A 27039-nucleotide genomic window follows, 5' to 3' on the forward strand; every position below is an offset into this window, starting at 1 on the left:
CTACCCCTGAAATAGTGGATGATACCAAGGAGACCTGGCGGCTCAATGGTTAAAGAGCTTGGCTGCTAACCTAACAAAAGACTGGAAATTCAAACCCACCCTGCAGCTCCATGGGAGAAAGAGGAGGTGATCTGCTTCTCTAAAGACTACAGCCTAGGAAACCCCATGCGGTCGGTCTACTCTGTCACATAGAGCCACTATGAATCGGAATCAACTTGAGAGCACCCAACACCACCACTTAGGCCACATCATATTAAACATAATAACAGGTGTGATGCTATTAAAAAGAGGTATTAAAAAGAGGTATAGAGTACTATAAACGGGTGGAAAAGAAGCACTTCATTTAGGCAGCAGTATTAGATACAATCCAGGCAGCTTGGATTTACCAACCTCAAGGAAAGTTTTTTACTTATTACAGAAGTGAAAATTTCAGAAGTGCTTTCTTTAGGAAAAATCTTGGCCTTGAACCAAATGTTCTATTATGATTCAGAAACCCTTTTGGCTATTGATAGGCAGCAATTTTTCCAGCCTGGCAAACACTGATAGCCATGAGTGACGAAATGAAGGAATTTTATAAATTTATGAATTTTGATTTGAGTTTTATTTTTATATGTGTATACTATTGGTTTACTTAAAAAAAAAATCTTTTACTCACACCCATATTTACATCATGAAGGAAAATACTGGAATACTCAAAATTAAAGAGCTATCAATGCCTTCAGGAATTCTTTTATAATTCTACTGTCTCGATACTAGTAAAACCTGATACTGGTTTAGATAGAAGTGAGTAAGGCCATCTAAAGAAACAGTATAATTTAAATACATTGAGATGCCTGTCACTATTTAATACACACTGAAATATACAGAAAATGTCACTGTTAGTTCAGATGTTCTTCACTGAAATAAAGTACAAAATCATTTAAATTAGCTTAAGCAGTAAGAAGAATGGAGTTTAATGACAGTGAGATGTTTTCAGAAAACAAGAAGAAGGTGAATACTATCTAAAGGGGGAAAAAGAACCAGGGAATCTCATTTTCGTCAGGGATCTCTCTAGATCTGGGTTTCTCAAATAGGCATTATTGACATTTAGGACTGGGTACTTCTTTGTTTGGGGGATGGGAGTTGTCTCATGCATATAGGCATTTTAGCAGCATTTCTAGACTTTATCCGCTAGAAGTTAGTAACATCTCCTATGAGTCGTGGTAGCTAAATATTTCATGAGGGATAAAAGTGCCTCTGGTTGAGAATCGCTGCAATAGATACAGACATATATATATGTTTCATGTAGATATGGATTTGACACAGATATATATAAAGCTGGAGATACAAATACAGATAGGCAATGCATATTTACTTCTCAGCATGACTTTTTCTCAGCATAATGATAAGTGTGAACCCTGAGTTTTATGTCCTAAAAAGTTCAGCCCCTGGAAACAAAACAGTTTTAGATTCCTTTTTGGCACCATGTTAAAAAATCCCAGGCACTCATTGACCCTCTTGGGTCACATGTCTCTCAGGACCAACCAATTGTACCCAGGGCATAAAGTGTCATACCATAATACAGGACCTCTTATCAAAAGACAGAAGGATACTGTTGGGAGAGTAGTAATTACTGCAAAGAAAGGGGTACTCCTTCCAGAAAAACAGGGGATTACAAAGAACCTGAAAGAAATGGGAGAGGAAAAACTATCAAAGAACTCATTATTGGAAATTTTCCTGAGCAGATGGCAGATGTAATTCTTTAAATTGAAAGGACTTAACCTCCTAGAAAAGTGAACACAAATAAATATATAGATTGACACCTAGCACATCACTTTGAAGTGTCAACTAAAAACTTTCAGGAAAACAATTTACCTACAAAAGAATGAGAATCAATCTGTAAATAGCCAGTGCTATAACAACAATAGAAAACAAATAATTCTAACTATTAATACAAGGTGAACATAAAATAAAAGTATTTTAGACATACAATCACTCAAAAATTATTTTCGTGTATTCTTTACATGACATCTCTTCCAAACTGAAGAGTAAACTCCAAAAGAAAAGACGTGGAATTCTGAAACTGACTATAGTGGGTTGATTAGTGGTCCTCCAAAATACATATCCAACCTGAACCTTAAACAGTAACTTTATTTAGAATAAAGATCATTGAGGACATAAGTAAGTTAAGGATCTTGAGATGAAATCATACTGGATTTAGGTGGGCCCTAAACTGGAGGGATGGTGTCCTGATAATAGAAAAGAGGAATATTTAAGACACAGAGAAGGCCATGTGAAGATGGAGGAAGTGATTGGAATTATGCACCTACAAACCAAAAGATGCCAAGGGTTGCCAGCAGCAACAAAGAGCAAGGAGAAAGGCATGGAACAGATTTTCCCTCAGAGCCTCCAAAAGAAACCAACTCTGCTGATGCTTTGATTTCATATTTATGGCCTCCAGAACTGTGAGAGAATTCATTTCTGTTGTTTTAAGCCACCAAACTTATGGTAATTTGTTACAGTGTCCCTAGGAAACTACTGCAGATTTTGGTATCAGTAAGTGAGGTGCTGCCATACCAAATACCAAAAAAGGTAGAAGTGGCTGTGAGTAATGGCCAAAGACTGGACAAATTTTGAGAAGCATGTCAGAAAAAGTCTAGATTACCTTGAAGTGATGGTTGGTAAACATATGGAAGCTAAAAGTGATTCTGGTGAGAACTCAGAAGGAAGTGAAGAACACGGTAGAGAAAACTTCTATCATCTGTATCAGTTGCTGTTGAGTCGATTCTGACTCATGTTGATGCCTAGGGTTTTCAATGGCTGTGATCTTTCAGGGATAGACTGACAAGGCTTTCTTCCGAGAGGCCCCTGGGTGGATTTGGACTGCCATCAATTCAGTTAGTAACCAAGTACTTAAAAAATTGTGCCATCCTGTGACATTTTCTTAGGGACATCATCTTAGGGAATACACATATAATCATGAGCAGAATGTTAGTAAAAATACTAATGTTGAAGGTACTTCTGGTGAGGCCTTAGAAGAAAGTGAGGGTCATATTATTGGAAGCTAGAGAAAAGGCAATCCTTTTTATAATGTGGCATAAAACTTGTCTGAATTGTGTTTTACAATTGAGTGGGAAGTAGAATTTTGGAAGTGGTGAAATTGGATATTGAGCTGAGGAGGTTTCCAAGTAATGTGTGGAAGGTATGGCCTGGTTTCTCCTTGTTGCTTTATAGTAAAATGTGAGAGGAAGGAGATATATTGGGAAAGGAACTGTTAAGCCAACAGGAAGCAGCAGTTGGTAATTAGGAAAGTTCTCAGCATATCCAGATTGCAAAGAATGCTAAATTTTGGAAATTCTGTGTTAAAAAAAAAATATTCTGTGAAGAGGTTTGAACCACCCTGGACCCAGAGGGCAGAGAATCAAGCCCCAGAGGATTATTTTCAGGCCTGAAATTCTAATGAAATTTCCCTTGCTAGGTTTCAAATGTGGTTGGGATCAGTGACCCTTTTTATTCCTTCCATTTTTTTTCCTACCATTTTGGAATGGAAATGCCTGTCCTCTGCTTAGAAAGCCCTGGTGGTGTAGTGGTTAAGCGCTACAGCTGCTAACCAAGAGGTCGGCAGTTCAAATCCACCAGGTGTTCCCTGGAAACTCTGTGGGGCAGTTCTACTCTGCCCTATAGGTTCACTATGAGTCAGAATCGACTCGACAGCGGTGGGTTTTTGGGTTTGGTCCTCTGCTTGTCTCACCATTGTATTTTAGAGGCAGATAACTTGTTTTCTAGGTTCATAGTTCCACAGAAGGAGAGAACGCTTGCGCCTAGGATGGATAATACTCAGAGACTCACTCACATGTAATTTGTTGTATTGTTATGAGTTGCCCTTGAGTTGATTTTGACTCACGGTAACCCCATGTGTGCAGAGTAGGACTGTTCCACAGGGTTTTATGGCTGTACTCTTTTGGAAGCAGATCATCTAAACTGTCTTCCAAGTTTCCTCTGGGTGTGTTCAAACCTCCAAACTTTTAGTTAGTAGTCAAGGGCTGAACAATTTATGCCACCCAGGGACTCTAATATCTGATTTAGGTGATGAAATTTGGTACTTTTGAGCCAATGATACTTAGATGAGATTTTTTATTTAGTGGTGATGATGTAATGGTAAGGCAGCCTTGGATTTGGAATGGGTAAATATGTATTATGTGTGTGGGATGGACATGAATTTTATGGGGCTAAAGTGTAGACGGGGTCCCTGGGTGGCACAAATGATGAACAGCTCAGCTATTAGATGAAAGTTTGGTGGTTCAAATCCACCCAGAGGTGCCTAGGAAGACAGGTCCGGCAATCTGCTTCCAAAAGGTCACAGCCTTGAAAACCCTATGGAGCAGCTCTACCCTGTGCATCAGGGTTTGCCATGAGACATATCGACTGGATGGCAACTAACAACAAAAACAACAAAGGGTAGATTATATTTTTTTGAGTACTGGGTCCCCAGAAAAATGTCTACCTTTCTGAACTTATTTGGAATAAGAGTCTCTTCAGATGTAAATAAGTTAAGGAACTCAAGATGAAATCATCCCGTATTTAATTCAGCCCTTAAATCCTAAAATTGTTTTCCTTATAAGAGAAAGAAAGAGGGATATTTGAGACACCAAGAAGGCCAGGTGAAGACAGAGGCAGAAATTTGAGTTATGCAGATACAAACCAAGAAACAGCAGAGCCAGGCGAGCATCATGGAATGGGTTCTTCCCTCGGAGACTCCAGAAGAAATTGAACCTGCCAACATCTTGATTTCAGATTTCTGGCCTCCATAGCTGTGACAGAATAAATTTATTTTGTTTTTAAGCCACCCAGTTTGTGATAATTTGTTTCAGCAGTCCTAGGAAACTAATGTACTGAAGATTTGACACAGGAAACACATGAATTTCTTCATCCTGAAGGCTTCCATGTTCTTTGGCTTATTGTAAGACCATAGGATGCTTTAACAAAGGCTACTTGCTTATTTCTACTAAATATATAGGTTAGCATACAGAGTGCATGAAAACTAGCCTACAAATTCTTTCAAAGCTAGTTTCTATTAAGAGTTAAACAGTTTGATTTTGAATTGTGCTTCTTTGTTAGATAAAAAGAAAGAATAAGAGCAGCAGTAAGAACAATTAAAACATTTACAAAGTGTGCACTCTCTGCCTGTCACTAGGTTAAATTCTTTAAATGTGTGTGTGTCTTTTTGTCTCTCTCACACACACACATACACAAACAATAGCATAAATATTATTCATGTATACAGATGGGCAAGTTGGGGTTTAGAGAGATTAAGGAACATGCCAATGCCACAATAATATCGAGCAAATAGGTTGACTGTGGATTGGTATATTTCTATTCACACTATGGGATATTGTGACAGCTTTATACCAGATTCCATCAACTCTTATCACACACACACACACACACACACAAATTTCCTGATTTAGATAAATAATAAGGGTGGAAATAGAACCAGCCATTAATTGGAAAGACATTCCCGCTTACTCAGCTGAACTGTCATTTGTATTGCCATCATTTTAACAAAAACTTAAAATAAGGCCACACACCTGGCGGTAACTAAGAGTCATCGTATTTATTTACCTGCTATGAAAAATGTTTTCCTTATACAGAGTACCTAAAAAGTATGGGGTTTTATTTTCTTTCTCATAACCAGAAAAGTCCAGTAACAATTTAATTTTCATGGTGTGATACCATCTGGTTTTAAGGAGTGCCAAAAAAGAAATAAAAAAATAATTGAACAGAATATATGATTTTTAAAATGAATAGAAACCATGCACACTGGTTCATGTTAAGAGTTTGAAATGATTTTTCAACTGAATATAAAAATATCTATTAAACAAAACAATCTAACGACACATTCCTGAGTTGCTTGTGAAATCAATTTCTTTAAAAAAATCAGCAAATATGACTGGCAGTCTATTACGTTCTAGTTGCTATGATACGTTTCATTTCTCGTAATTCTAGGACTAGCAACAATCCTATGCAGAGGTTTTATGAGTGAGCTCACTTTGACATAGAGGCCTGTTGGCCCACAGAATTATGGCTAATTATTAACAACAGCATCATTTGAGGCAAGTGTTCTGACTTTTGCTCTTGTCGTTAGTTGCTGTGGGGTTGACTTCAACTCATGGCGACCTTATGCGTAACAGAGCAGAATGCTGCCAGGTCCTATGCCATCTTCACGATCATTGGTACGTTTCAGTCCATTGTTGCAGCTCTACTTCTACTCTAGTTTTTCTTTCTAATGTTTTAAAAGAAAACTGAGTTAGGGAGGTGGATATTATCAAAATTTAAAAAGCAACTGCTGAGTCATTGCAAAGATGCTTGCATTCTCTTTTGAATTGATAAAATCTTAAAATATCATTTACCTCTATTTTGATACAAATGCAAGAGCTATTTCTAAGTAAAACCAAGATTACTCAAGTGTCACATGAAGAAGGTTGATTATAATGAAGGTGTTAAGCAAAGTTATGAAAGGGCTGCTATTGTCTCCAAGAGCACTTCAACCGTTTAATAAATTAGAAAGCAAACACATTAGTTAAGTGTTAATTTTACCCAATTACTTCTCCTCGATTTAAATTTCCAGTGGAAAATTATGACTTAGTTTACCTAGTGGAATTTTTTTTACATTCTATAGGATTTCAGGGAAACATTTTGCAGACATAACATTTAGACTACTACTGGAAGGTGGCAGATTGGACCTGGGCATTTACCTTCTTCTCTCCCAAGATCCTGTGGAAATGAAGGGAAATTTATTTGTAAAAGTATAAATTTAAAACCTAGACCTGGAAAGCAAGATAAAAAAACCCCAAACCAAACTCACTGCTGTCTAGTCAGTTCTGACTCATAGTGACCCTATAGGACAGATCAGAACTGTCTCATAGAATTTCTAAGGAGCGGTTGGTAGATTTGAACTGTCTACCATTTGGTTAGCAGCCATAGCTCTTAACTACCAGCCATCACTCTTAACCACTTCACCACCAGGGCTCCAGAAGGCTGGCTTCTTACTATCTACCCAACCTCTAAATTACAGTCCATAGAGCTGGGTCATATGCTATTTTCTCTTCCCCATGTCTCTCCTACTTAATTTATACTTTTCTTATTTCTTTATTATCCTCTAGCTGTTCATGACTCCTTTTTTTTTTTTTTTTAATCTCCAATGCATACTTGACTCTGAGCACCAGGTTTCCAACTGACACCCCCACTTTGATGTTTCAAGAACTCTGTAGTGACCACCTCTTGGCTAGTGTTGGTTCATCCATTTTGCAGTGTGCATGCATCAATCAGCCATTAGGGAACTACATATTTTCTGCATTCATTCCATGTGATTCAAATGGAATGAGTCCTATTACCTGCCCCAAGCTTCAGTCTATATCCCAGGTTTGGCCAATCACATGAATCAATAGGATCAATGAGATACAAGTTTAGTACTTGTGCTAAAGTTATTAGGAAAGAAACAAAAGCAAAACAAAACAAAAATACTCAGCTTATTCTACTGTGCTGCTAATGTGAATGAATGTAAGAATGGAGCTTTAAAGGACCACCATGAAAAGAGAGCTGGTGACACACACACGCACATGCACACACACACACACACGAAGACTCAGACCCACAGCAGAGAGACACAGGAAAAAGTTTAACTATATAATTTGAGTTTCAGGCTTCTGTTCTTTTCCTTAGCTCATCCAGTTCTTTCCCACTTACGGGATGTTACTATGTAGTTGCAGCTTCTTCTATCAGGAATGTTCTAAGGCCCAGTTGTTGCCTAGCTGCTGCTTTCTCAAACTTCAGCTCTCAGTTTAAAATATTCGCCCTTAAGAGAGGCTTTTCTCTAGCCTTCACTCAAAAAGGCAACACCACGATTCTCTATAAAGGCAAACTCTATCTCTTGTGTTGTCGTTGTCATTAGGTGCCATCGAGTTGATTTCAACTCATGTTACTATTGTAATTGTTTTAGGGTGCCACAAATTGTTCCCACGTAAGATGGTGAACGTAATCGGTAAATGTGTGCATTCTGACTGCTCCAGCAAACCCATTCCCCATCCCTCTCCTTCTCCTTGGCCCTCTCTACTCCCTGAGACTGGACAGTATTGAAATTAGACCAGCTGATAACCATATAATGGCCTCTAAGTGGTCAAGTGAAAGAAGAATTGCATGTCTCTCACTTTAAATCAAAAGCTAGAAAAGATTAAGTTTAGGGAGGAAGGCATGTTGAAAGTTGAAATAGGCCAAAACTAGGCCTCTTGCACCAAACAGTTAACCAAGCTGTGAATGCAAAGGGAAAGTTCTTGGAAGAAATTAAAGTGCTGCTCCAGTGGGTGCGCTAATGACAAGGAAGAGAAACAGCCTTACTGCTGATATTGCCGACAGGGAGGAAGTTTTAGTGGTTGGGATAGAGGATCAAACCAGCCACAACATTGTCTTAAACCAAAGCCTAATACAGAACAAGGCCCTAACTCTCTTCAATTCTCTGAAGGCCGAAGAAGATGAGGAAGCCACAGAAAAAAAAGTTTGAAGCTAGCAGAGGTTAGTTCATGAGGTTTAAGGAAAGAAGCCCTCTCCAAAATATAGGAGTATAAGGTGAAGCGCAAGTGCTGATATAGAAGCGGCAGCAAGTTGCTCAGAAGATCTAGCTGATTAATTGATGGAAGTGGCCATGCTAAACAACAGATTTTCAGCGTAGATGAAACAGTTGTATATGGAAAGAAGATGCCACCTAGGACATTCATAGCTAGAGAGGAGTCAATGCCTGGCTTCAAACATTGAAAGGACAGGCTGACTGTCTTGTTAGGGGCTAATGCAGTTGGTGATTTTAAGTTGAAGCCAATGCTTATTTATCATTCCATCTTAGAGCCTTCAAGAATTATACAAAATCTACTCTGCTGGTGCTCTCTAAATGCAACAACAAAGCCTGGATGATATTCGCTTATTGTGGTGTTCTAGAAACGAATTGACAATTTCTCCAAGGTACGCCTGCATTAAAAATGTTTCTTTAAATGTTCACATGTCACATTTATATCATCTGCTGCCCTAGTTCAAAGTTTATTGGTACTTATTTTCATTTGAGATTGTCTTTAATGATTTAGAAAGAACTTACTTCATGTTAAGAGCAAAAACAAATGTGGATGTGGATGCGTGTGGGTGTAGCTATACAAAAATGGTTGGAATTCCGTTATATTGACAGGCTTGAATCTTGATGGAGATCTCTGATGTTATTTCTCTTAAAATAAACACTATTCAGTTTCTTTAGATTTCAGGATGGACATGTAAAAATTCTTCACATTATCAATGCCAGATGATTTATTATTGTTTATGTTAGAGATGAGATTTAGAATATACGTAAGATAAAAAACAGGAGGCACAGAGGAGAGAAGGTTTAATCAGTTCTACCTTTCCTTTGCTTATAAAGCAATTGGATGTTAAATGCCTTAAAAAATAGTTCTTTTCTACGAGTGTTGAAACTGTGTCCTGAGAAGTTCCGATAAAACAATGGTTTAATTTTAATTATTTATAATTAAAACAAAATACACAGCAATTCTTTTGCCATTAAATAAAATTCAAAGTTCCTTTTTACTTAGAAATATAGCCTATGTTATAAGTTTAAGTGAGGAATAGGTTTTTTTTTTTAATTTAATTTTATAAATGATAGATCATTATACCTGAAATTTCAAGTCGTAGCTTTAACAATGGAATGGAAAAATGGATGCTGAACTTCATTACGCTGATCTATGCTGAGTGTTTCAGCTACCAATTATTGCATAACAAACCAACTCAAACTTAGTCATATAAACAACCATGTTATTATGTTCATAGGTTTAGTGGGTGAGGAATTTGGACAAAGTACCAGCAGGAGTGGCTTGCTGTCTCTGCTTCATGATATCTGGAATCTTACTGGGGGTTACTGCAATGACTGGGAGGGCCTAGGGCCTAGAATCACGTGGAGGTTTCTTCATTTACATGTCTGAAATCTGGGTCGAGAGGACTCTAAGGCCAGACTCAGCTGAGGCTGTTAACTGAAGTTCAGACACTTCCACTGGGGGTGTTTTCACAAGCTCCTTGTGGCTTGAACTTCCTCACAGCGCGGTACCCTCAGAGTAGCTGACCTCCCTACAAGGAAGCTTAAAGCTCCAAGAGCAGGTGTTCCAGGGAATAAGGCAGAAGCTGGATGGAATTTTGTGACATAGCCTGGGGAGTCACATAGCATCTTCTGCTGTATTTTATTGGTTGTGCCAATCATCCTGCCCAGATTCAAGGGAAGAGGACGTGGTCCCATCTCTCAATGGAAAAGAGTCAAAGAATGTGTGGCCATGTTTTAGAACAACCACAGTCTGCCTTCTGACCACAAACTATTTACACTTCTTCCACATGCTGAATACTTCCACCCTTTCCCAAAACCCTCCCAAAGGTCTTCTCTCATTACAACATCATCAGGCTGAGGCTCAAGCCCCAGCAACTCTTTCTAAGTCAGATCTCGGTGCATTGGAGGCTTCCCAGGAATGATCGCTCTAGCCCTGAAGTTCTATGCACAGAACAGACAAGGTGCCTATCCCCGAAACCCAACATACTATGGTAGGAAATTGAAGGATAATGCAATAGAAGAGGTCTACTAGGAATAATTGTATTTAACATGAGGTTATTCAGCTATTCCTAATGTACACAGATTTTAATGATGATATTTTAATGTGAAAATTTTTTAAATATAATTTAAGGATTTTATATGTATAATCTATAGGTACACACCATCAGAGTTAATTTATTAGCAATGAGATCTGATTATTCTAAAGTAGCAAAGTAATATATTCTAAAAAAAAAATCTAAAACCATATTCAATTTCCCAGAAACAAACAGAAGAAGCATGCAAGCTAGATAATCAAGCAGTCCAAGATATTGTCAATAGTTTAAAAATGTTACAATAGGTGTGGGGAAAACTCAAACTTGCTGAAGCTTGACTATGTCTTTTAGGTAATTGAAACAGCAATGACTAATTGCCACTGGATATGGGACATGGTAAGTACCAGGTTGCTTTACAGGAAATATCAGGGAAAAAATGAATCTACTAGTTTCAGTTACTTTACCTCCTAAATTTATGAGAGTAAATTCTTCCAATTTTAGGCACTCAAACTGTCACAATGCATCTCAAGGTAAAGAAGACAATATTATGTGGTGATTGTGGGTAAGTGAGAAAATTGGTAGGTATATACCATAACACAAAACTTTCAGAAAAAAAAAAAAAAAGGCATTCTAATCTGGAGGCCCATAACACAAAAACAAATGCTGCACCCTAAACAGGAACTATGTTTTCCCATGTCTGAGCTCCATAATTTGAAGCAAATGAAAATGGGGTTACTATGTGGATCAGGTGAAACCTTCTTTCTAGTCAAATTGTATAACTACTTTGAATTTACAGAAAGAAAAATCAAGGAAAGATACAACTCCACACCCTATATTCTTAGGAGTCAATCATCTGAATGAAACCAATTCCATCTCTGTGCTGATCTACAGTCTGGAAGTCAATGTATTTTGATCCTTAATTTTAAAGCAACAATGTCATTAGGGAACTCCATTTGAAAATATCAGGACGTTTAGTGTCTGAACTGCTTCCAGCACTTTGCTTTTCTTCAATACAAGGCTTGCGACATCTCTATTTGAGTACAAATGTTCTGTCTCAGCTTGTATTTATTCCACTAGACTACCCTGCTTGTAAACTTTCTGATTCTGGTAGCAAGGCCTCCAAAGAATGGACAGGAATTCTGAAGAAAAGGAGCGGAGGTTTATTTCTGGTATTCCCCTGGCAAAGGAGGGAGAAGGGAGATTCCCTGACAGTGTACCGGAATTTCCCTTAACTTTTCCCACAGTTGCAGGTAAATAAGAACTCCTAACAGTAATAGAGAGTAGTTATAACTACGGACAATATAATAATTCCTGGATTTAAAAAAATGTGTATTGAATAATTAATATCGCCTAGCATGGAGCCCTGGTGGTATGGTGTTTAAGAGCTTGGCTGCTAACCAAAAGGTTGACAGTTAAATCTACCAGTTGCTCCTTGGAAATTCTTTGGGGGCAGTTCTACTTTGTCTTACAGGGTCACTAGCGGTAATTGTAGCAAAAACAAATTGGCTTGAAAAAACATGGCTCCAATATATCTAGTTGTATATAATCTCTCTTTCTGTCTTCCTCTCTCTCTCTTTGTAAATCTTACACACCAGAGGACAAAGACTGATCTGTTTTAGTTTGCCCTGTTTTTATTTTCCCTTCTGAAACATTAATAGCATCTTCAAATGTATTATGATTTCAATAACTGAGAGGTTCCTGAAAAGAAATTGCTTAGATGAAATTATAATAAAATTAATTACTTGTTAAAGGCACCAGACCCAATATGGATTTTTGTTTTAAAGCAATAGTTGGTTTCTTATACCTTAGGTTTTCTCATAGTGCATTAATTTGGATAGAGATGGATGGATGGACGACAGACAGATGGACAGATAGATTATAGAAGCAATTAAAGAACATAGTGTTACAAATAATTTTCTAGCCTATAAACATTAACACATCTTACCATTTAATAAAAAAGATGCCATGTTTCATGTTTGAATACTACATATTTTCCAAACTTAATTATCTGAGTGATAATTATACTTGTAAAATGATTGATTTTTCTACAGAAAAATTAAAGAGAATAAGATGGCAAGCAATGTCCTTCATAAAGTCCTTTCCAAAATATGCCTTACTACACACGCACTAAATATCCCATATGTAACATACTAAGATGATAGCTGAACATAAATACATCTAAAAGAAGTTTTCTGAGAGATCGTAACATTTTCCAAATAAGCAATATTTGCGTACTATGGTTCAGGGACTGAATCTTAACAAAAGTGATCTTCCCTCAGGCCTCTGTCTGGACCACAAGAAACCTGGTCTACGGCACATGGAGCATCACAAGGTATAGACTCAGAGGTTTCCATAATGGTGTGACCAATAGGCACTGCGAGTCCTGACCACAACAGTAACCAAAATCAGAGCACATACAACCTGTGAAGGCAGAGATGGACGCAGAGTCAAACAAAATCAAGCCAAAGTAACACCCTACAAGTCTAAAGCACAACTTATTTTTGAGGATTAAGTTAATGGGATCCACAAAGTTTTGCTAGAGTAAGAAAAGAATGGAAAATTAAGAAACAAACAAAAAGACTTTCCCAACTCAGCTTGGTTTGAGAAGAAAATCATTACATTAAAAGATTTAATATAGATATCTTTATATAAAGATATATGTGTATACACATCTCTACATATATAAATACATAGATATGTCCATATTCATATCTGTATCCATCTATCTTCGGTATCTATCTACCTAGGCTATTAATAGTCCTACCTCAAATGGGATTATGTCAGAAGTAAATGAGATATTGCAATTAAAAAAAAAAAAAAAGCCCATGTCCTATTCCAACTCATAGTGACCCTATAGGGCAAAGTAGAACTGCCCCGTGGGGGTTTCCAAGGAAGGCCTGGTGGATTCAAACTGCTGACCTTTTGGTTAGCAGCCAAGCTCTTAACCACTGTGCCACCATGGCTCCATAGATTCAAATCTCTACCCATCTGTCTTCGGTATGTAACTACCAGGTTATTAATAGTAAAAAAATAAAACCCAATGCCGTTGAGTCGATTCTGACTCATAGCGACCCTATAGGGCAGAGTAGAACTTCCATTTAAGGTAGGTATTAATAAATAAAGGTATTAATTAACAAAGGTATTAATAGTACCTACCTTAAATAAACAGAATTATGTTAGGAATAAATCAGATATCGTAATTAAAGTTGTTTTAAATACTATTTGTGTAAAGAGGCACACACATACACATTTTTGTAGGGGGCTCTATTTCTTAGGAAAAAATTGCACATTCATATTTACCAGAGAAACAGATTACAAATCATAGCATTCAGCTGTTACACCCACAAAAATAAGCATGTGTATTGAGGGCAAAAAATATCCAGTGCCATCGAGTCGATTCCGACTCATAACGACCCTATAGGACAGAGTAGAACTGCCCCATAGAGTTTCCAAGGAGCGCCTGGTGTAGCTAGATAAAAAAACAATACCTTGTATGGAGACCGGAAATCAAATACTATTATGCCTCCTGACCATTTCATGTACTTTGGGGTAAGCAGGCCCCTGCAGGCTTCATTTATCTGATTTATCTTAAAATAATGCCATGCCCCTTGCCAGGGACTGGTTCAGGAAACCAGACTGAAGCCATCATCACGTGGCATTAACCAGGTTGTCACGGGAATGGGTTTAAGAAAGAGTAAGCATGTGACCCTGTTTCAGCCGAGGAGATAGAACTGGAGTGTTTTTGAGATTATGAGGAGAAACGTGTTGTTGTTGTCTCTCTCTGTCTGCCTAACTCCCTCTCTTTGTCTCTCTCTCTCACCATTGGAAATTATGACCTTTCTTCTTCTGTGCAGTGTACTTGCGTTATTTAAGCCTGTACCTAGTGTCAGCCTGAGAAAGATACTGCCATGCAGAGAAGCAGTAACCAAGTCAAAGAAAGAGAGTTGGAGCCAACAGATTAAGCCAATCTTGGAACTAGTTCTACCCTTGGACTACCTTTTATGTGAACCATTAATATTCTTATTGTTTTACCGTTTTTGCTTTGGGTTATTTTTTACTTAGACCAAAAATTATTCTAGCTAACATAGTATCTTATTCTCTTCCACTCTGGTGTCGTTCTTATTAGTTGCCATGTAGTTGATTCCAACTCATGGCGACCCCATGTGTGCAGAGTAGTACTATACTCCATAGGGTTTTCAAGACTGTGACCTTTTGGAAGCAAATCATCTGGCCTGTCTTCTGAGATACCTCTGGGTGGGTTTGAACTGCCAACCATTTGGCTAGCAGTTGAGCACTTAACGGTTTGTGCCACCCAGTGACTCCTCTTTCTGCCCTAAATCTATTTAATTAAATATCCACATACAAAGCCAAGACATCGCTTCTCTTTATGATATTCAATTATCTTATTTTGTACTTTAACTCATTCTTACCTTAATTAATGTTCTCCTTTACATATCCCAAACACCCCACCAATATATTGTAGTTGACCCAACTCTGTAAATGAAGTACAAGTTTACTTAAAAGTACATTGAGACTGAAAATGCTCAATATTCAAAAGATGGTTTACATAGATATCTGCTATGTTAGTTTTTTAATATTTATTTATACATATTGACAGAGAGAAAGAGGGGGGTTTCCCAAATTATTAAATATTCCATCAACTTAATAAGATTGGAAATACAGATCATTTTTAACAAGTATGGATTAGTGGAGATCATCTTAATCTGTAAATGACCAAGAGGCAAATATGAAAATACAATATTGTCAATAATATTTTCAGTAAATGCTTAACAACTTCAGTATTTTCTCTCTTTACATAATGTTGCTTACTGGTCCAGTTGTAAGGATTTTTGTGATCTTTATGTTGAGGCGCAATCCATACTGACGGCTGTAGCCTTTGATCTTTATCAGTAATTGCTTCAAGTCCTCTTTGCTTTCAGCTAGCAAGTTTGTGTCATCTGCATATTGGTGGTTGTTAATAAGTCTTCCTTCAATCCATATAGTCCAGCTTGTTGGATTATTTGCTCAGCATACAGATTGAAAAAGTACGGTGAAAGGATACAATCATGGAGCACATCTTTCTGACTTTAAAGAACTCAGCATCCCTTGTTCTGTTTGAACGACGGCCTCTTGGTCTACGTACATGTTCCTGATGAGCACAACTGAGTGTTCGGGAATTCCCATTCTTTGCAATGTTATCCATAACTTGTTGTGATCCACACAGTCGAATGTCTTTGTAGAGTCAATAAAACACAGGTAGACATCTTTCCGGTATTCTTTGCTTTCAGCCAGAATCCATCTGACATCCACAATGATATTCCTCATTCCATATCCTCTTCTGAATCCAGTTTGAATTTCTGGCAGTTTCCTGTCGATGTACTGCTGCAACTGCTTTTGAATTATATTCAGCAAAAATTACTTGTGTATAATATTAACTATATTGTTTGATAATTTCTGCATTCTGTTGGATCACCTTTCTTTGGAGTGGGCACCAATATTAATCTCTTCCAGTTGGTTGGCCAGGTAGCTCTCTTCCAAGTTTCTTGGCATAGACAAGTGAGCACCTCCAACACTGCATTCATTTGTTGAAACGTCTCAATTGGTATTCCGTCAATTTCTGGGGCCTTGTTTTCAACAATGTCTTCAGTGCAGCTTGGACTTCTTCCTTCAGTATTATCGATTCTTGAGCGTATGTTACATCCTGAGATGGTTAAACATCAACAAATTCTTTCTGGTACAGTGACTCTGTGTGTTCCTTTCACCTTCTTTTGCTGTTTCCTACATCTTTCAATATTTTGTCTGTAGAATCCTTCAAAATTGCAACTCGAGGCTTGAATTTTTTATTCAGTTCTTTCAGCTTGAGAAATGCTGAGCATGTTCTTCCCTTTTGGTTTTCTAACTCAGGTATTTGCTCATTTCATTATAGTACTTTACTTTGCCTTCTTAAGCCACCCTTTGAAATCTCTGTTCAGCCTTTTACTTCATTTCCTCTGTTTCCTTTAGCTATTCTAAGTTTAAGAGCAATTTCCAGTGTCTTCTGATATCCATTTTGGTCCTTTCTTTCTTTCTTTCTTTCTTTCTTTCTTTCTTTCTTTCTTTCTTTCTTTCTTTCTTTCTTTCTTTCTTTCTTTCTTTCTTTCTTTCTTTCTTTCTTTCTTTCTTTCTTTCTTTCTTTCTTTCTTTCTTTCTTTCTTTCTTTCTTTCTTTCTTTCTTTCTTTCTTTCTTTCTTTCTTTCTTTCTTTCTTTCTTTCTTTCTTTCTTTCTCTCTTTCTTTCTCTCTTTCTTTCTCTCTTTCTTTCTCTCTTTCTTTCTCTCTCTCTTTCTCTCTCTCTTTCTCTCTCTCTTTCTTTCTCTCTCTCTCTCTCTCTCTCTCCTTCTTTCCTTCTTTCCTTCTTTCCTTCCTTCTTTCCTTCCTTCTTTCCTTCCTTCTTTCCTTCCTTCTTTCCTTCCTTCTTTCCTTCCTTCTTTCCTTCCTTCTTTCCTTCCTTCTTTCCTTCCTTCTTTCCTTCCTTCTTTCTCTCTTTCTCTCTCTCTTTCTCTCTCTCTTTCTCTCTCTCTTTCTCTCTCTCTTTCTCTCTCTCTTTCTCTCTCTCTCTTTCTCTCTCTCTCTTTCTCTGTCTCTCTCTTTCTCTCTCTCTCTCTTTCTCTCTCTCTCTCTTTCTCTCTCTCTCCCTCCCTCCCTCCCTCCTTCCTTCCTTCCTTCTCTATCTTTTTTCTCTTTCTTTCTCTCTTCCTCCCCGCTTCCTCCCTCCCTCCCACTCCCTCCATCCCTTCTTCCACACTTCGTTCCTTTCTTTCTTTCATCTTTGCAATTATCTCTCGCTTTCTTAATATTTGTTGTCCTTGATGTTGTTCCACTACTCCTCTCGTCTTTGATCATTAGTGTTCAATGTGTCAAATCTATTCTTGAGACAGTGTCTAATTTCAGTTAGAATATTCTCTAGGCTGTATTTTGGCTCTGATGGACATGTTCTAATTTTCTTCCACTTCAACTTTAACTTGCATATGAGCACTTGATGGTCTGTTCCACAGTCAGCCACTGGCTTTGTTCTGCCTGATGATATTGAACTTTTCCATCATCTCTTTCCACAGATGTAGTCAATTTGATTCCTATCTATTCCACCTGGCAAGGTCCACGTGTATAGTCACTGTTTATGTTGTTGAAAAAAAGGTATCCACAATGAAGACATCATTGGTCTTGCAAATTCAATCATGCTGTCTCTAGCATTGTTTCTATTATCAAGGCTATGTTTTCTACCTACCGATCCTTCTTCTTTGTTTCCAACCTTTGCTTTCCAATTTCCAGTAATTATCAATGCATCCTGATTGCATGTTTAATCAGTTTCAGACTGCAGAGGTTTGTAAAAATCTTCCATTTCTTGGATTTGGCCTTTGTGGTTGGCGAGTCAATTTGAATAATAGTCGTATTCAGTGATCTTCCTTGTTGACATGTGGATTTTATCCTATCACTGACAGCTTTGTACTTCAAGACAGTTCTTTAAATGGTCTTTTTGATGATGAATGTGATGCCATACCTCTTCAATATGTCAACCCCAGCATAGTAGACCATATGATTATCTGCTTCAAAATGGCCAATACCAGTGCATTTCAGCTCACTAATACCTAATATGTTGATCTTTATGCATTCCATTTCGTTTTTGATGACTTCCAATTTTCCTAGATTCATACTTCATACATTCCACATTCCAGTTATTAATGGATGTTTGCAGCTGTTTCTTCTCTTTTTTAGCTGTGCCACATCAGCAAACGGGTGTCCCAAAAGCTTGACTCCATCCACCTCATTAAGGTTGACTCTGCTTTAAGGAGGCAGCTCTTCCCCAGTTGTATTTTGCGTGCCTTCCAACCTAATGGGCTCATCTTCTGGCACTATATCAGACAATGTTCTGCTGCTGTTCACAAGGTTTTCACTGGCCAATTTTTCAGAAGTATATCACCAGGTCTCTCTTCCTAGCCTGTCTTACTCTGGAAGCTCCACTAATACCTGTCCACCATGGCTGATCCTGCTGGTATTTGAAATACCTCTGGCATAGCTACCAGCATCATAGCAAACAAGCAAACCACCACAGGACGATGAACTGACAGACTAGTGGTGATTCTTCCAATAGAATCTACTAAATTCATATTGCATACCATACTGATCAATCTGGGACAAATTTTTTCTTTCCCTTTGTCGCTGAAGTGCATCTGATCAGACAGTGGCATTTTATGAAGTACCCAGTCAGAAAGCATATTTAGTTCTGTTTCATCTGACCAAAATGTTCATTTCCTTGTATGACCCAAGTTGTGTGTGAGTGTTGGTATACACACACGTACAGATACATATGCATATATACACATAAACCCATTGCCATTGAGTGAATTCCTACTCATAGTGGCCCCATAGCAGAGTAGGACTGCCACATAGGGTTTCCAAGGAGCAGCCGGTGGATTCAAACTGCCAACCTTTCAGTTAGCAGCTAAGCTTCTAACCACGGTTCCACCCGGGCTCCGTATATACGCATACATATGTACATATATTTTTTCCTCTCTTGTTCTATTATAGTGATAAACAACATTTTGAAACACCTTTAAGTGTCTTCATGGCAGCGCTACTTCAAGAATATTAATGTTTAACCATTTTGTAGTTAGCATCTTATAGGCTGTTTAAATATTATCTTCAGGTTTCTTTTTTCTCCTTCTAACTTAAAAAAAAAAATGAGATAAAAATCAAGGTGCCTTTATCTGACAAGATAATTTCTTGCAAAATAAAAAAAAAGAATTTGACAAACCATCTCTAACATTTATATATGTTATGTTAAAAAGTAGTAGATAAACTCATACTGTCAGGCACCCAATAAATATACTTGAAGTGAAAGAAAAAAAGTTGCCCACTCCGAAGGCTGTCTTAAGTATAGTCATTTTTTTAACTGAATAATCTTCAATATAATGTAGGTGTGTGGATGATAAACTTCATTCAATGGATCGTTGTGCTTTTTCTCACATGACATTTAACTCTGGCATTTCATTGAAAGCTATATTTCTGAGGTATATTTTAAAAAGTTAAGCTATGAAAAGTTTGTTGACAATTTCTTTTAATTGAGGTTTAATTGGTAGAATGAGTAAGCAATCAATCTTGTATTATGCTTTAAAATAGTGTAATAATTTGGCAAATATATTTTGCATCCAATCAAAGTGCTGAAACAAACAAACTGACAGAGGAATGGGCTTCCAGAGCTCAGGTTTAGAATTTCAACTTATTAAATTCATATTCTTTTGGAGGAGCATTGAAAACATCTGTAACTATTTCAAATACTGTTGTCTCTTTCCCTTGCAAGAAACAACACATTTACGTCTAACCAGTTCTGAAGGTGAAAGTGGAGACTGGTAAGATCACACTCCACATTGGAAGGGTCATTGTTCACAATTCCGTCCATATGGTAATCAAACTTCTCTGAGTACCCTCAGTTTTAAAGAATTTCAACAACAGAGTCAGAGAGAGAGGAAAATGATGCGATAAACATGCCATGGCTACTCAGCTGAAGGTCTTCTCTACTGATTTTGCCTAGGTTAGTCATGCTGACAGAATTAGAGGTACCCAACCCTGGTGGCGTAGTGGTTAAGTGCTACAGCTGCTAACCAAAGGGTCAGCAGTTTGAATCAGCCAGGCACTCCCTGGAAAACCTATAGGGCAGTTCTACTCTACCCTATAGGGTCGCTATGAGTCGGAATCGACTTGACAGCACTGGGTTTGGTTTTTGGTTCTTCAAGTAAAAGACCTACGTTAGCCAGCCACGCTCACTCTGAGCACATAGTATTCTGAAATGTGGATTAAAATGTATAAAAATATGATGATAAATGAGATTGCCCAGCAGGCAAGGGAAATAAATTATGATTGCAAACCTCTCTATTCTTTTGTGTTGGAATTAAAAAATAAATCATTAGTATTGAGGCCAGATCTGGATTAGGGAGGTATAATGTTTATACAAATCCAAATAGATTTATAAAGCTTTCAACATTGCAGCCTGGCCTGGGAACCTTTCATGAAGCACTCCATTGTCACCAAAGCAGATGGCCAATTTATGTATGCAAATGAAAAACAGACTTTGGTTATGAAACAAAAGAATGGGATTCAGCAAGCTAAGCTTAACTTATTTGCTTAGCACAGGACAGCCCAACCTATTATCAAATTTAGACCAGACCACCCTTATAAGAAGGACTATAATCATTGTGCAATATCTGTAAGGCATTTAAAATCCATTACATTAAAAGTTGTGTTTGATATACCATGGTATAGTAGGATTATGATGGAATGCTAGCTTCTCTTACCCTGAGGAATACAATTAAGTACAGTGTTCAAATAAATGATTTGCAGTGACATGTATTACCCTCATATTCTGGCTTTCTATCCTGAAGTCTACTCGGAATGTTCACCTCAATCGGTCTTCAGCATGCATTATGTTCTCTTCAGCCTCTGAGATGATGAAATGAAAAGGTGTTCCTACTCTATGTTACACTTGCCTCAGTCAATATTCTCTTTTGGTAACCACAAACCCTAGGCTTTTTTTTTCCTTCATTCTCAAAGTAGATATAGAAAGTTGTTTTAAAAAGTAGAAGGAACCATTAGTTGAACACTGGGGATCATTTTGTGTAAATATTTGAAGCGGCATCAGTTTGACTTCTGCACAGCTACTATTTAAGGGATGAGTTGGGAAGATGAAATTGCATTGTCCCAAGGAGTATGATGACATCCCTAACTCCTTAACAGTTCAGCTAAAATCAGCACTGGATGTATAGCACAAAATTAATCCCCTACAATGAGGGGACATTGACGTTTTGAAGTCAACCTAGGCTAGTCACTTGGTGGCATTATTTGAAGTGTAGTTACCAATTGAATTATAGGCAATATGGTTCTTTACACAAATAATGTAACCACTCATCCCATAAATTTGGGGATGAAAATCCTACTAAAACTTCAAAAATGTTGTTTTATAAAATGAAATACACATATTAGACTTACTTGGGAAACCAGTTAATTTATGAGAATGTGTAAATCCAAATATCCAAATATGGGATGTTAAATACTAAATGTTAGCCAGCAACAGAAATGAAATAAATCAATTTAAAATTCCAAGCTTCTTTTTCCATATTCACCCCAAACGTTATGGAGCTCACAAATACTGCAACAGATTTGTGAAAATTTATTTGAAATTAATTTCTAGAAAAATATGTAATTTGTGATAACAGCTTAACATTTGAAGAGGACAGTCTAAGAAAATCAAATAGTAAGGGCAAAGAATGACCATGAGTTAAAAATTTGAGCTATTAAAACAATGCTAGTACTAGATCGGTTTTCCAGGTGTAAATAATTTGGTTATAAATAATATCCTTCACAGTAAAATGATACTAAGGGGGAAAAAAGCTTCTTTTCAAACTTGAAAAAAAGGTTGCTCTCAAATCGATTCAGACTCATAGCAACCCTATAAGACAGAGTTAGAACTGCTCTACAGGGTTTCCAAGATTGTAATCTTTATGGTAGCAGACTGCCACATCTTTCTCCCACAGAACAGCTGGTGGGTTCTAACCACTGATCTTTTTATTAGCAGCTGAGCAGTTAACCACTGCATCACCAGGGCTCCTTTTTGAAACTTATATATCTTTATTTACAGTTTGTAAATCTTTTTTTCATACTATATTTAGAGAGATTTTTCTTCTTCCAGAATCACTAGTCCTCACAACTGGAGCAATAAGTAACCTCATGATAAACAGAAAATATTGAAATTGTAAAAAATTTCATTTTACTTGGATCCACAATCAACACCCATGGAAGCAACAGTCAAGAAATCAAATGACGTATTGCATTGGACAGATCTGCTGCAGAAGACCTCTTTAAAGTGTTGGGAAGTAAAGACGTTACTTGAAGGACTAAGGTGCAACTGACCCAAGCCATGGCGTTCTCAATCACCTCATATGCATGTGAAAGGAAGACAGAAGGAGAATCGACTCTTTTGAATTATGGTGTTGGCAAAGAATATTGAATATACTATGAAATTCCAGAAAAACAAACAAATCTGTCTTAAAAGAAGTATGGCCAGAGTGCTCCTTAGAAGCAAGGATGGCAAGACTTCGTCTCAAGTACTTTGGACATGTTATCAGGAGGGACCAGTCCCTGGAGAAGGACATCATGCTTGGTAAAGTAGAGGGTCAGCAAAAAAGAAGACCCTCAATGAGATGGATTGTTACAATGACTGCAATGATGGGCTCAAACATAGGGTTGTTTATGAGAATGGCACAGGACTGGGCAGTGTTAAGTTCTGTTGTACACAGAGTTGCTATAAGTTGAACTGACTCAACAGCACCTAACAACAACAACAAGAAGAATTTATTATGGAGGTAGTGATGGTACAGTGTCAGAATTATCACCTCTCATGCAGAAGATCTAGGTTTGACTCCTGGCCAATGCACCTACACACAGCCACCACCGGTCTATCAGTGGAGGCTTGAGTGTACCATGAGGCTAAACACACTTCAGGGGAACTTCCAGACTAAGACAGACTAAGGCATGAAGAACTCCTTCCAAAAAGCCAGTCAATTAAAACTCTGTGGACCACAACAGCCCAATCATATTGTACACAGGGTCACCATGAGTCATGGGCCAATTCCATAACAGATAAGGACAACAGCAGAATTTATTATATCTAAAAATGTAATCTTGTCAAATATCAGGTTAAATTTTGGTATTGTTCCATCATCAATGTGTTTTTTTTTTTTTTTCTTCTGAATCCTATAGAGTTAACTAACACACTATTTTTCAAAAATATTTAATATCTTCTTGCCGGAACATTGTATATCTTGCACAGTTGAATTCCAGCATGGCCATCTGACAAGCTTTGTACAATGAAATGGAAATGGAAGTAATGTGCTTCTTTGGTCCTGGCATTGTTCCAGACAGAGACTCTTCCATCCCTCTGGGTACTTGAGTAAAGATGGAATGAATCAGAACTACACCTGAGTTGTAATGGACAGGAAAGTGAGAGAAATAGACATTTTTTGTTTAAGCCACTTACTTGAAGACCATGGGCAAAATATTCCTCAGTTTTTTTCTTTCCAATCCTAGCTCCTGTTTTCCACATATTTCTCAAAATTTCTGGTCCCACTGATTTATTTTCTCTGGAAACCTGAGACTGAGACATCGGCTTGCTTATGGACAGTTTATTTTTATTTGTAATGATAGGAAAAAGGAGTGAGGGACTGGAAAGAATAAGAAAGAAGATGAGGCAAAGCTAATATGAAAATGTACTAGCAAGCTGTTCATTGCTGTAACTGGGATTTGATTCCACTGAAATCTTTTGGGATATCTGAGAATTTGTGTAGAATGCCTCTGAGATTTGTCTGCCCGAAAATAGTAATAATAATTTAAAAAGGGTAATATTTATCCACTCGCTTCTGTTCTTCACCTCTTACTGATCAAGAGTTGCCCTATGGAGTAAACCTTGCGCTTTCAGGTTTGCAGAATGTAGAAAAGCATCTGAAAAGCTGAGTCTGAAAGCGAGCTGAGGCAAGCTGTAGTCAGGTTTCACCTGTGGGAAGCTGTAGAGAACTTGAGCTGACACAGAAGAGGAGTCCAATGATGTTGTTCTCAGCTGCCTCAGAGTCTGTCCTAACTCATGGTGACACCATGCACTGCTGAACAAAAAGCTGCTTGGTCCTGTACCATCCCCATGATTAATTGTTGGTGATGTGACCCATGAAAACTTCATTGTCTGCTTTTCGGAAATCAATCTCCAGGCCTTTCTTTCTAGTTTGTCTTAGTCTGGAATTGCCACTGTGGTAGTGGTGGTTCGGCGGTGGAACTCTCACATTCCATACTGGAGACTCAGAATTAAATTCCACAATGCAAGTCCTGCATAGTCACTACCCATCTGTCAGTGGAGGTTTACTTTGATGCTGAAAAGGTCTCAGAGGAGCCTCCAGGTAAGAGCCCAATAAAACCAAACCAAACCAAACCAAACCAAAACCATTACTGTCAATCAATTCTGACTTATGGAGACTGCATGTGTGGCAAAGTATGGCTGCACTCCATAGGGCTTTCGATGGCTGTAATTTTATGAAAGTGCATTGTCAGAGCTTTCTTCAGTGGTGCTGTTGGGTGGACTCGAACCATGAACTTTTTGCTTAGCAATGGAGTGTAAATTGTGAAACCCAGAGACATAAGAGTCCCATAGTACCAAACCAAGCCTGTTACCGTCCAGTCGATTCTAACTCATAGCGACACTATGGGACAGAATAGAATTACCCCACAGGATTTCCAAGGCTACACTCTTTATGGAAGCAAACTGCCACATCTTTCTCCCATGGACAGGCTGGTGAGTTCAAGCCGCCTACCATTCGGTTAGCAGCCAAGCTCTTACAGGTCACTAATTAGTGTAAAGAATTAATGTGTTTATTGGCTATTCATATATCTTCTCTAATGAAGTAGAATTTAATTGTGTTTTGTTTTGTCCTTCTATTATTGAGAGCAGGAATTCATTATATATACTTTGTCTGATATTTGTATTGCAAATATTTTTCTCATATTATGTTGCTGTTGTTAGGTACAACTAAGTCAGTTTCTACTCATAGGAACCCTATGTACAATAGAAGGAAACAATGTGCAGTCCTGTACCATCCTCACAATCATTGTTATGCTTGAGTTCATTGTTGCAGTCACTGTGTCAATCCATCTCATTGAGGGTCTTCCTCTTTTTTGCTGACTCTACTTTACCAAGAATGATGTCCTTCTCCAGGGACTAGTCGCTCCTGATTACATGTCCAAAGTAAGTAAGACAAAGTCTTGCCATCCTTGCTTCTAAGGAACATTCTGGCTGTACTTCTTCCTAGACAGATTTGTTCATTCTTCTGGCAGTCCATGGTGTATTCGATATTCTTCCCAAACACCCTAATTCAAAGACACCAATTCTTCATATTATGTAGCATGCCATTACTTTTCTCAATGGTGTTTTTTGATGAGCAGACATTTTTAATTTTGATGATGTATAACTTATCATTTTTTTTTTCTTTTTGACTATTTTTTTTTTTGTGCCCTCTGTAGGACCGATGTTTCTATTCCATGATTGTGAAGATATTTTTCAATATTTTATTCTAGATAGTTTATAGTTCTAGTTTTACATTTAGGTTTATAATCCATGTCAAATAAATTGTATGTGTGACTTAGAAGTTGAGGTATATATAGCTCCATACATATATCTAGTTTTTCTAATACCATTTGTGGGAATACTTCTCTTTCTCCAATGAATAGCTTTGGTGTCTTTGTTAAAAGCAATTGAAATAGATAATATAGATACAGATGTACATAAAATCTAGATATAAATACAGACATAATCTAGACATAACTCTGGAAATAGATAAGTCTGATCTCTTTATTTTGTGCCGGTGATCTTTTTGTACATTCTTACTCCAATATTACCTTATTTTTATTATTGTAGCCTTAGAATAATTTTTAGTATTTAAGCAGTGTGAGTCTTCTACTTTTATTTTTTCCTCTGTACTGTTTTGGTGACTTTATTTCCTACGATGTTTATAAGTAAATTTAGAATCAAATTGACTGTATAGAAAATCCTATGGCGATTTTGATAGGGTTCATGTAGAATGTATAGAATAATTTGGAAATAATTGGCATTTTTATAGGAAGCCCTGGTGGTGCAGTAGTTAAGTACTTAGCTGCTAACTGAAAAGTCATTGGTTTGAACCGACCAGGTGCTCCACAAGATGAAGATGTGGCAGTTGGCTTCCATAAAGATTACAGCCTTGAATACCCTGTGTAGAAGTTCTACTCTGTCCTATGAGGTCACTCTGAGTCATAAGAGACCAAACAGCAGTGGGTTTGGTTTTTGTTTTGGTATTTTTTATAATACTGAGTCATTGGATCAATAAGCATGGAAACCATTCAATTTGTTTTAATCTTCTTTAATTTCTCTCAGTGTTGTGCTATAATTTTCAGTGTAGAAAACGTGTTTCTTTTTGTTAAAAATTCATAACTCTATTATGTTTTGTAATGCTATTATAAATGAAGTTTAATAGTTGCTGCTGGTATATAGAAAAATAATTAATTTTGTGTATGATCTGGTAGCCTGTGACCATGTCAAATTAATTTATTTATTCTAACACTCATTTAGGAGTCCCTAGTAATGCAAAAGTGTCAGCACTCAACTACTAACTGAAAGGTTGGGGGTGGAACCCACCTAGAGGCTCGCAGAAGATAGGCCTGGTGATCTGGTTCTGAAGGTCATCTGCCTGAAAACCCTATGGAACAGTTCTCTGTACACACGGGGTCGTCATGAGTCAGAATCAACTTGACAGCAATGAAAACAACAAGAATAGCATTCATCTGATAAATTCCACAGGATATT

Source organism: Loxodonta africana, chromosome 20, assembly GCF_030014295.1.
Source record: "Loxodonta africana isolate mLoxAfr1 chromosome 20, mLoxAfr1.hap2, whole genome shotgun sequence".
NCBI lineage: Eukaryota > Metazoa > Chordata > Mammalia > Proboscidea > Elephantidae > Loxodonta > Loxodonta africana.